The 10844-nt window shown below is 55.6% G+C and overlaps 1 long non-coding RNA gene across 1 annotated transcript; it reads left to right on the top strand.

Annotated features, from left to right (window-relative positions):
- The first annotated feature begins 4765 nt into the window (after positions 1–4765).
- Positions 4766–8901, top strand: LOC140595964 (uncharacterized). The gene is made up of 2 exons (XR_011997976.1): positions 4766–6153; positions 7134–8901. It is a non-coding gene; the product is annotated as an uncharacterized lncRNA (long non-coding RNA).
- Positions 8902–10844: the final 1943 nt, after the last annotated feature.

Genomic DNA, 10844 nt, shown 5'->3' with positions numbered 1-10844 from the left:
AAGGTCAGAGGGCAAATGCCCAGCCCCTGTCATGGGAGTCATCTTGGGTTCCACTTGAGGGGCTCCGGGTGGGGTCATTGAGAGAGTGGAAATCTCTGGAAAAACCCTAATAACCCTGTTGCAACATTCTAGGAAAATGGCCCATCTATTGAATAAGGGTGAATCAGCCAGGGGAAGGTTTGGGGCAGTCTCCGCCATCCCACGGCCACTTGTCCCCACCCTTTGGTTCCCCAGTGATGCTCCCACTACCCCCTGGGGGCCAGGGTGGTGCTCCTCTCCGGAATTTCAATGAGACACATGCAAATGGCCAGAGGGCACTTCAGGGGAAGTTATGAGGTGAGAGGGGTCCCCGCAAAGCAGAAGTGAGAGTGGTGAGATTTCCCAGTTACACACTCCCCCCTCACCCCTCCCCAACACCCCGTGTGGGCCCAGGTCCTTCCCTCTCAGAAAGGAGGCCTGTGGTTTTTCCCCAATTACCCAAGTCTGAGAAAGTGTCCATGTTTAAAGGAAACTAACTTGTCAGTCTCATTTCAGCCCCAGAAATGAGGAATAGACTTGGGGCACCCGGCGGGGCTGGTGAGCAGGTGCAAGAAGTAGGAAAGGAGTACAAGGCAGGACGGGGTGTTAGCCCCCTGAGTAGCTCCTGACCTCCAGTGCCAGGTCCCTGGGCCTTCCCGCCCCAGCTCCCCCGGACTGCAGGCCCCCCAAGCCCTGGCAGACACTATTCAGGAAACCAGAACCCCACTTCTGGAGCTGGAGCTAGAGCTCTGGCCTCCATCCAGATGCACCTCTGAAACCTCCCGCCTTGGCCGCTCCCTTCTGATAGAGCAATTCTGCTGTCCCAGTAGCTTCCACTTTTAATGAATCGCCAATTGATCACCCTTCCATTCACACGTGAGTGTGGAGGCTCTGGCCTCTCCGTCAGGAAGTAAACTACCTATTGACAAGTGAGTCAGAGCCCTGGGTGGCTGTTCCTTATTGGTGAGCCAGGGTGGTGGCGGACGGGCTTCCCCTCACCTGTTCCAGCTTGCCCTGCGAGATGGAAGTGAAGCTCTCTGGGGAGAACGCGGTTTCCTGCCTTTTCCTGGGCCCACGTTTGAACCACACTTTCTTCTCTCTCTCTCACTCACTCTCTCTCTTTCGCCAGATTGCCATCCCTGGTTTGGTGGCTTCTTGCCTGACCTTTTACCTATATCCTCGGTTTGGTTAACCGTGGCTAACCCAAGGTGTAAACAAAACTATATGGCATCAGTGAAAGAATCAGTAGTACCCTGTAGGCTGTATTTCTTTTCCTGACGGGGTGAGCTGAGCAGTGTTGGGTATGGGGACATGTCTCATTTTTTACTCATCTATAACTTATTTTGTATTTTTGTCAAGGATAAGTATGCATTTAGTTTGTTTTACAACTCACAAGTATTAGTGCAATCATGTGAAGGAAAAAGAAAGGGAGGTGAGGGGTGTGAGTTGTGGGGTGGGGTGAGGGGTCTGGGGCCAAGGCTGGAGTCTGGAGGACCCCAGCACCCCAGCAGCTGAGGCTCAAGGGGAGGGGGACATTCCGTGGGCGCTGGCCTCACCCAGTTAAGCAAGCCACTTAATCTCCCCATTTGGCAACTTTGTCCTCTGAACAGCAGGTGGGCTGTCGAGGACTCTCCCTCCTGCTCCTGGTGCCCTGGGCAGACCACCTGGGGCTGGTCAGAAAGGCAGCACCTCAGTCCCCACCAGAGGCCTGACGACCAGAGTCTGCATTTTAACAAGATCCAAGTGGTTGGTGCGGACATTCAAGTTTGAGAAGCACCAGGCTGAATGACATGGAGGATTTAGAACACCTAGTGGAGCGGGAGCATGGACAAAGGTCAGCTCCCCCCTCTTCCCTTCCCTGAGCCTCCTCCCACACTCTCTTTGGGAAACTTTTTGCTCTGGAGAGAGGGATTGGGTTAGGTTAGCAGGGGCTCACATTCTGATGGCGTTGCCTGTATTCTGTTTCCTTATGACCATGACGTGGAATAGACCACAAAGATTCTTATCCTGGTTCACAGATGGAAGAATGTGGCCCGAGGGAGTCCAGCAATTGGTCCTAAGGTCAGAGTGAGCCCAAAGGGACACAGGACACATGTGCAGATGCCTGAGGCTTCGACCACCAAGCTAAGGTCACCCACGGAAGTGGTCACTCCCTCTCGTGGGGAGTGGGGGGCCCAGGGGGCAGCTGGAACCTATGATCATCAAAAAGGTTTGCTGAACAGAGTGTAAAAGGACCCCAAGGGACTGGAGTTTGGTGTCCTAAACGTGACACCAAATGTGACAGTTTAACAATTTGCATTTAATGACCGTTTGGGGGGATCCATCCTGTACTGGACCCTGGGGATCTATCCGACATTGAACCATATGGACACACGGGTGGGGGCTTACAGTCAAGAAGGGCAGGCCAATGGGACGCATGAGGACAGAGGCCTAGGACACGTGCAGGGTCCTAGGAAGACCATCCCCACGGAGAGGTGGAGAGGTGGAGAGGTGGAGAGGTGGAGAGGTGGAGAGGCCGGGTGGCAGCACCTGCAGGGGCCCTGGAAGGGGGTGCGCTGTGGCCACAGGCTGCGGACGCTCTGGCGGTGACCTGGCACCCGAGATGGCCTCTCCGGGGTGTAGGGAAGGACCTGGGTCTGGCCAGAAAGGGGAGGGAGGTGGGCGCGGCCTGGGAGGAAGGTGGGGAGGGAGGGGAGCCCTGCCCTAGCGTGCCCTCTGTCCCGGGCGCGCACCCTGCCGGGAAGCCCTAGGGCCGCAGCTGCTCGGCGGGCCCGGCCCAGAATAGCCGCCCTTCCGGGCAGGGCTGCCCCGGCCGCAGCGCCAGCGCCCGAAATAGGGCTCGGCCCCGAGGCCCCCGGCCGCGGCTGGAGGGCGCAGGGGGCCGCCGGGCTCGGGACCCGCGGGGACCCGGGGAGGGGCGCAGGCCGGGATCCAGGATGGGGCGCAGGCCGGGATCCAGGATGGGGCGCGGGGGGGTGGGGGGGCGCTGACCTCAGCCCCGGGGAAGCCCGTCGGGGGCCGCTGATGGAAGGGCGGAGGAATGCGGGCCGCGGTCCCTCCCCGGTACACGTTGCCCCGGGGAGCGGTTGCCATGGGCACGGGCCTGGGGGGCGGGGTTCACACGCGCGCAGGGGGAGGGGCGGCAGGCGGGCCTCCAGGGACCCCTCTCCGTCCCTCCGCTCCGCCCCGGGGTGTGCACGCTGCTCCCACCCTCCGGGTGACGTGCAATGGGGGGTTGTGGTCAGCTGCAGCCCTGGGGCCAGGGGGCCTGGGGAGGCTCTCTGCCTGGCCTCCCTTGCTGCTCCCCCAGCCTCCACTCCTCCCCCAGCCTCCACTCACGGGCTCCCGGGCTCAGTTTCCTCATCTAGTAACCAGTGATAAGTCGTATCTACCATACAGGGTGGTCATGATTAAAATAGAATCATTATGTAATGTGCCCTGTGCTCTATAAATGGGGTCCTCTCTTCCTCCCCGCCCCCTTCCTCCCCAGGCAGGCCTGGGATCCCTTAGGCCTTCCCATGTCACTGTCCTGTGTCTGCACCCCCTCCCCCACCACTCACCCTCATCCCACCCCACCTGCCAGAGCATCAACACCCTTGCCCTAACCCTAACCCTTCGCTGTCTTCCCTTCCCCTCAGGGTTACCTTGGAACCCACCTCATTCAAGAGGATGGTCCAACTTGTTGTCAGAACCTGCAGGAATCCCAGGCTGAGGTCCAAAAATATTCACGGAGGGTGCAGCCTGGCTGGAGTGAGTCAGCCTCTCCTTCTGAACATCAGTTGCTGCTTCAGCTGCCCTTTGCAGCTTGGGCCTGGTGGTTGCCAGGACAAGGCGGCCCCTGGAAATCACTGGGATGATCAGCATGGTCTGGGGGTGGGGTTAAGGCCGGCCCAGTGCACCTGGCTAGGAAGGGCCTCTCTATCCCCCTTCCCCTCCTCCTTGGGAAGCGAGGCTCTGGCCCCAGGCACAGTGGTACCCCATGTAAGGAAGGGCGGGCCTGACTTACTGTAACTGCCTGGCCAAAAGCCTGATTGTCGTGTGGTTGGGCAGGCCAGCCGGAGAGGGGCCCTGGTGTAGGGAGAGCTCCCAGTGTGAGAAGTGGAGGCAGAGTGTCGCTGTTTTCCCAGGGAGAATCAGTAGGCCAGGTGGGGCTACCTAGAGAGTCACCCTTTCTCCCCTCGGTGGGGCAGGCCACTACTTCAATGCCAGATTATTGTAAGAAATCAAGCCTGGGGCCACCTGGGTGGCTCAGTCCATTAAGTGTTGGTCTTGGGCTCAGGTCAGGATCCTGGGGTCCTGGGATTGAGCCCCGCATCGGGCTCCCTGCTCAGCGAGGAGCCTGCTCCTCCCTCTGGCTTGTGGTCTCTCTCTTGCTCACTCTCTTCAAATAAATAAATAACATCTTTAAAAGAAAGAAAGAGGAAGAAAGAGAGATCTGTCCGGGGACTCAGCCCCTTTTCAGCAGCATCAGAACCGCCAGTGTTGACAGAGCACTCGCTGTGTCCTAGGCAATGTGGGTGTTCGCTTGCTGAACCATCACAACAACCCCGGGGAGATGGGAAGCAGGTTTAGAGACCTACCCAGGTCTCCCAGCTGTGAGGAGGCAAACTGGACCGGGATGAGAATTTAGGCTCCTAATCGCCCCTCCATCTGGCCCCCTGAGTATGGGAACCAGCGCAGCAGCCGGAAGAGCAGATGGCCTGGGGACAGCCCAGGTGCCTGAGCCCCTCCCCCGCGCCTGCTCGGTACTCAGCTGACTTCCTGTCCCTGGAAGAGCAGCTGCGGGTCTGCTGGGGCAGGGCGGCCCCTTCCTGTGGTTCAGGTAGAGCGCAACCTCATGCTTTCTTAGCATCCTCCCTCTCTCCCTTCCCTAGAAGTCAGACCTGGGTACCCCAGATTGCCGCCGAGAGCCTGGGGTCTGCCCAGAGTCCCCAGCGGCAGGTGAGGGTGGAGTGGGCAGAGAGAAGGAGCTGCAGGCCCCGGTGAGGAGGGCTCTAGGGGACCTGAGAACTCGCCTTCAGCTCTCAAAGATCACTTGGAGGCCTTCCCCATCCCGTCTCCTCTCTGACGATGGTGAAGAGGCAGATGAAGGCCCTTTAGCGTCACGTCCCTGGCTCTCCCCGGCCTGATTGTTTGGATTCAGTGGGGACATCTGAGGGATGGAGGCTGCTGTGTGCCCGTGTCCACCTCACTTCCAGACACCCAGGGCTTTGCAAAGAGCTGGCTGTTGGGCATCCCCTGGACTTTTCCCTAGGTAACATTGCCAAGGAACTGTGGCACTGGCCAGATTTCCCATGCCTGGCCCGGTGGCTCTACCTCTCTCTCTCTCTCTCTCTCTCTCTCCCATGGAAGCTCGGCATAAGCTTTCTGGAGGATGCTCTTTCTTGTGCAAGGGGTCATCTGAGGTTTCTTACACTGAGCTCCTCACCAGAGAAATGCAGGAGGCATCCCTGCAGCTAAATGAGGCAATGTCTGTGGAGGACCAGGCCATGCCAGGCAGGCTACAGCCGTATACTCCCTCCCAGAGAGACATCGCCCTTGGCCATGCAGCCCTTGGCTAGCCCAACAGCTGGGCCTCATCCCTGGGTGCCTTTTCAGCCCATCCTTTGCTCAAGGTGTCCTTAACAGAGCATAAAGGGACATTCCACTTGTCTCTCTGCCCAAGAGCAAAGAAGGACACATTTCTCTGGCTCTTCCTAAAAGATGCAAAGAAAGAAAAAAAAGATGTTCTTTATCTGAGATCCTACAGACCCAACCAGCAGTCCTGGGTTGAATAGTGTCCCCAGAATTCATGTCCACGTGGCACGTGTGCATCTGACCTAATTTGGAAATAGGGTCTTTGCAGATATAATTAGTTAAGATGAGGTCATAGTGGATTAGTTTGGGCCCTAATCCAATAACTGGTGTCCTTATAAGAAGAGGAGATTTGGACACAGACACAGAGAAAAAGGCTGTGTGAAGACAGAAGCAGAGATGCGAGTGACGCATCTATCCGCCAAGGATTGCCAAGGACTGCTGGCAGCCACCAAGCTGAGAAGAGCAAGGAAGGAACCCCCCGCCCCCCAAGGCTTCAGAGGGATTGTGGCCCCACCGACACCTCGACTTTGGACTCCTGGCCTCCAGAGCTGTGAGAAGGTCCATCTCTGTTGTTTTAACCCTCCCCGTTTGTGGTCCTTTGTTAGGGCAGCCCCAAGAAACTTGTACAGCCACCAAATGTCACACTGAGGGCAGTTGAGGAAAACAAGAAGGAAATGTAGCAGGCACACAGAGCAAAAACTGGAAAACACCAAGGAGGAGACGGGAAGTGCTCCCTCAGGGTCTTCCTCTCTCGGGGGACAGGATACAGTGGAACCAGTGGCAGAGCCTTGCCATCTTCTTCGAGGCAGGAGCAGGGGCAGGAGCGTGGGGGGCTGAATGTTGGGTGAATGGGAAGTGTTCAGATCTTGCTGGTCCCAGGGAGCCCCTGCTAATCATCATCATCATCATCATCATCATCATCATCATCATGGGACATGGTCTTGTATCACCCTTATAATGCAGGAAGCAGGTTTTGTTGAGATCCCTCACATAGAGATTGGGAACGAAGGCAAGGCCGTTAGGTGCCCGCCCAAGGTCGTTTGCCAGGAAGCAGTGATCTGGGACACACGGCCAGCTTTCCTGCCCCACAGCCGGCGCTCTGCCCTCTGCCAGTCGGGTGCCGCGGAGGGAGGGGGGAGCAGTGGCGGGATGGCTCCCAAGCCAGTAACCGGTGGGGTTAGCAGGTGCTGGCCATGGGCAGGGTCACGGCAGCCTGCCTGGGTCACTGCCTGGGTTTGGACCCCCGCTCTGTTCCTGGTTAGCAGTGTGATTCTGGGGCAAGTCACAGTACATCTTGTTCGCCAACTCTCCCTATTGAAAAACTGGGGATGATGATAGGACCTAAGTCATGGAGTTGTTGGAGAATTAAGTAAATTCACATGTTTCAAGTGCTTAGAATAGAGCTTGGCACACTGGAAGTGCAGCCATGAAGGTGCGGACTGAATAAAACACTCTGGGGAAGGGGGTGCTCCTTCCCCAGGGTTGGGGCCAGGGAGCGCCCTGTGGGATGGTGAACCTGTCTTCTTCTTCCTCCACAGGCCAGGGGAGACCAAGGCCAACACCATTCTCATACAGTCCTTGTCTGTGTCCCACCGAACCCTCCAGAGACCAGCAAGGAGGGGTCCTGGTTCAGTTGTCTGAATCCTGCCTTCCAGGCTGAGAACACCTTTTGATCCTGGGCCAGGCCAGCTTTTTCCTCCCCGAGGAGAGCTCAGACCCTTGCCATCACCTCCACCCCGAGTCCTGGTTGGTCGCTGCCTACTTAGCTGTACTGGTGGAGGGACCTAGACTGGGGTGACTCACTGTCACACATCAGCCTATGGAAGGATAGTTCACAGTGCACGGCCCGGGGGATGGTTCTGTGTGCTGCATTCACAGACGGAGCCAGAATGTGCTGAGCAGCATGTGCGTGAGCAACGTGTCCACTCTGCATGCGTCCGGGAAGTCCTCCCGTCATCTGTGACCACTTCCTCGCCTGTCTCTTGGGGGTCTGCAGCCTCTACTGGGTATCTGACCCTTTTCATCGGCTCCTCTCCAGAAGTCTGTCTTACCAGCCACAGAGCCCAGCCCCGTGACCCCAGGGCCTGTAGACTCTGCCTGAGTTGAGGCCCCTCCCCTCCTGTGCTCAAGACTGGCCGGCTCAGTGCTCAGCCTGGTGTGGGCACAAGGTCTCTTGCTGCAGCTGGGCCCCTTGGCTGACCTTCGCAGCTCCTTCTCTTCGACTGGAGAGGCCTGGCAGTGTGCCTGCGGGGCGGGCCCCACTACTCTCCTGGGCTCCTCCCCTCCATTCCAGGGCTCTGGCCGTAGCCTGGTCAGGGTCCTTGCTGACTTGTCAGCCAAACCCTGGAGTGATGGCCCGAGGAGGCCAGTGGGGAAGCCCCAGTGTGTAGGACAGTAGTCCACAGCCAGGGACTGCCTCCCCCCCATCACTGGGCAATGCTGGTTGGCCAGTTGGTCTCCGAATATCTTCTGGATGGCCTTCCTGCCAGATCCCCTTGCCTACTTTCACCAGGAGCCAACCTTCAAGGGATACTGAAAAGGGCAGTGGATCGCTGGAGGACTACTCCTGGAAGCCAGCCTGCCTCCCTCTCGGAGCAGGCTCCTCCCCATCCAGCCTCCTCTTCATAGGATCCTGTAACAGAAAAGTTACATAGAGGTCGTCTCATTTGTCCCCCAGCTTCCAGAAAGAGAGTTTAGGGTGGTATTGGGGTTCTCCGAGGCTTCAAGCAAAATCTCTTACCTTGGGTTGGCCAGAGGTCTAACTGGAATTTCCTTAGGAATTCTATGTCCATTGGGAGAACAGCTCTGAACATCTGAGTCTCCCTCCTGCAGAGAGGTGGGATGAAGCTGGCGTTCCCTACAACCGCCCAAGCTCTCCACAGGTGGAATGACGGCCCTGGGACTGTCTCACAGGGCTGAGCTGGCCTCTGGTGAATGACCGGTGTGGACCCAACTGCCTGAGGAGCCTTTCTAGCCCCCGCTAGGTAGTGGGGACTCTCATATGCAGACGTTAGCAGTAGTGGAGAAGGTACAAGACTTTAGTCAGGTGATGAGTGTTCTAAGTCGGCTTCCACCGCTGATTATCTGCGTGCTTTGAGGCAGGTGTAAATCCCCTCTACGCCTTAATTTATTCACTGGAAAATGCAGTCTATTGCATTTTACCCGCCTCACTTGCATCGTAGGCATATTAGGGAGCATGGGATGGCACCGCGTAACAGGATGCATCTTGAGAAAAACAGAAACGCTATTTATGTAAACATAAGGTACTAAAAATTAAAGATATCTGCTGGTGTCCCAAACTAAAAAGTTGTGGATGACTTAATATTTTAACGACCTCTGAAACCCAATTATTTAAAGGCAATTCTGCTTTTGTACAGCTACGGGTCTAGTCCTGGTGACGGCCGCGGGGTGCCACCATAATCTGCTGGGTTTTGTAAAGAACATAAAAGAGCAGAAGATACAGTGCCTGGTAAGGAGTAGGCATTCGATAAATAATCACAGAAAGAAGGAATAAGAGTGAATTTCTTCCTTCAAAGAGTTCACAGTTCAGTTTGGAAGAAATCAAGAAACCGTAACACCATGTGACCAAGTGATAAACTTAGAGGATGCCTTCTGAGGGAAGAGAGGTCCCCAGGACTGCAGGAGTCCAGGAGAGCTTGGGGAGGAGGCGGGGAAGGAGGCCGCCTGGAAGAGAGGGGCAGGGCAGGTGGGTGGGCAATTGGGCTGGATAATCCCAACAGGACGCCACACGGGCTCACAGGTGCACAAGGGGGTGAAGTGCTCAGTGGGCAGATGGGGAGAGCATCCTCATGGAAGGAAGCAGATCTACCAGCGTGGGGTGCAGGGGGTGGGTGCTGACCAGGCTAGGTTTCCACTCAGGGGAGAGCCTGAGGAGTTAGAACCCAGCTGAGAAGAAAATGCTAAAGGAACTGATGTGGATCCTGTGGGGTGGGCCTTGTGTGTGACGTAACGAAAGCAGTATTTTTAGAAGATGAGTCTGGTATGGATATGCCCGATGGGGACATACCACACTTCTTGAAGTTCCCAAAAGTTTTTTTTCCCTTTTCCGGGGCCATTTCCCTCTTTCAGATCAGTAGAATGCCCCCGTGTCCCACACATCCCACAAGCCGCCTGCCAGCGGAGGGAACACCTGCTGTTTTGCCTGAGCTCACGAGTGTCACCTCTTCTGGGAAACCACTGTAGGTCATTTCCTCCTGGGGGCCCCCCAGCTGTATGCCGTATAACATTTTATTTTTATACTCATTCCTTTTTAGGATACTTCTTGGTTTTCATGTCTGGTTCCCGTTTCGGACTGTAAGCCTCTTGAAGTCTGAATGCTTCCTGGTTGACAGTGATCTCCAGCATTGGTCACAGTGCCCAGAACGGGGTTCCCACCTGCACTGGGATCGCCCTGGAGCATTGTTAAGGCAGGGGTCAGATGCTGCTAACGTACCCTAAAACGCACAGACACTGAAGCCCCCATCACACAACCATCCACAAAGATCATATTGCGAACAGCACCCCCTGCAGTTGTGCAGCACAGCGGCCTCCTGAAAGACCAGGTTTTATTTTTATTATTATTTTTAAAGATTTTATTTGTTTATTCATGAGAGAGAAAGAGAGAGAGTCAGAGACAGGCAGAGGGAGAAGCAGGCTCCACGCAGGGAACCCGATGTGGGACTTGATCCCAGGACTCCAGGATCACGCCCTGGGCCAAAGGCAGACGCTAAACTGCTGAGCCACCCAGATGTCCCTGGACCACAATTTATATTTCTCCTCTTTACCTTCAACATCTTGTGCATTATAGATACTACATAACGTTTTCTGTATGTAAAGGAAGACTGGAGATTTGAGGGGAAGGAAATGAAAGGCAATACATTTTCTTGTATAATGTACATAACGAACAAGCATTCTGGTTGTTTTTTTTTTTTTTCTTTTCTATATATATATATACATATGTGTGTGTGTGTATATATATATATATATATATATATTTTTTTTTTTTTTGGTAAGTCTAGCCTCGATTCAGCCTTTCTCTAAGATCCTTGCTATGAATGGCAGCAGTGACCTGTAACCAGGAGAGCGCGGTTTTAGCATTCAGAGCCCTAGCTTCTTTTCAGAAGAGAGCCTGGGGCCTCTGGTTCTCTGCAATGCAGCCTTCCAGACCACTGCTGTTGCTTAAGGCCGTGCTGCAATGCAGAGCACTCAGGAGTGGGAAGTCCAGAGTTCTCCCCGCTTCTGGGAACAGC

Source organism: Vulpes vulpes, chromosome 2 (genome assembly GCF_048418805.1).
Source record: "Vulpes vulpes isolate BD-2025 chromosome 2, VulVul3, whole genome shotgun sequence".
NCBI classification, from domain to species: Eukaryota; Metazoa; Chordata; class Mammalia; order Carnivora; family Canidae; genus Vulpes; species Vulpes vulpes.
The sequence above is the reverse complement of the archived record's forward strand: the minus strand, read 5'-3'. Positions and strand labels throughout refer to the sequence as shown.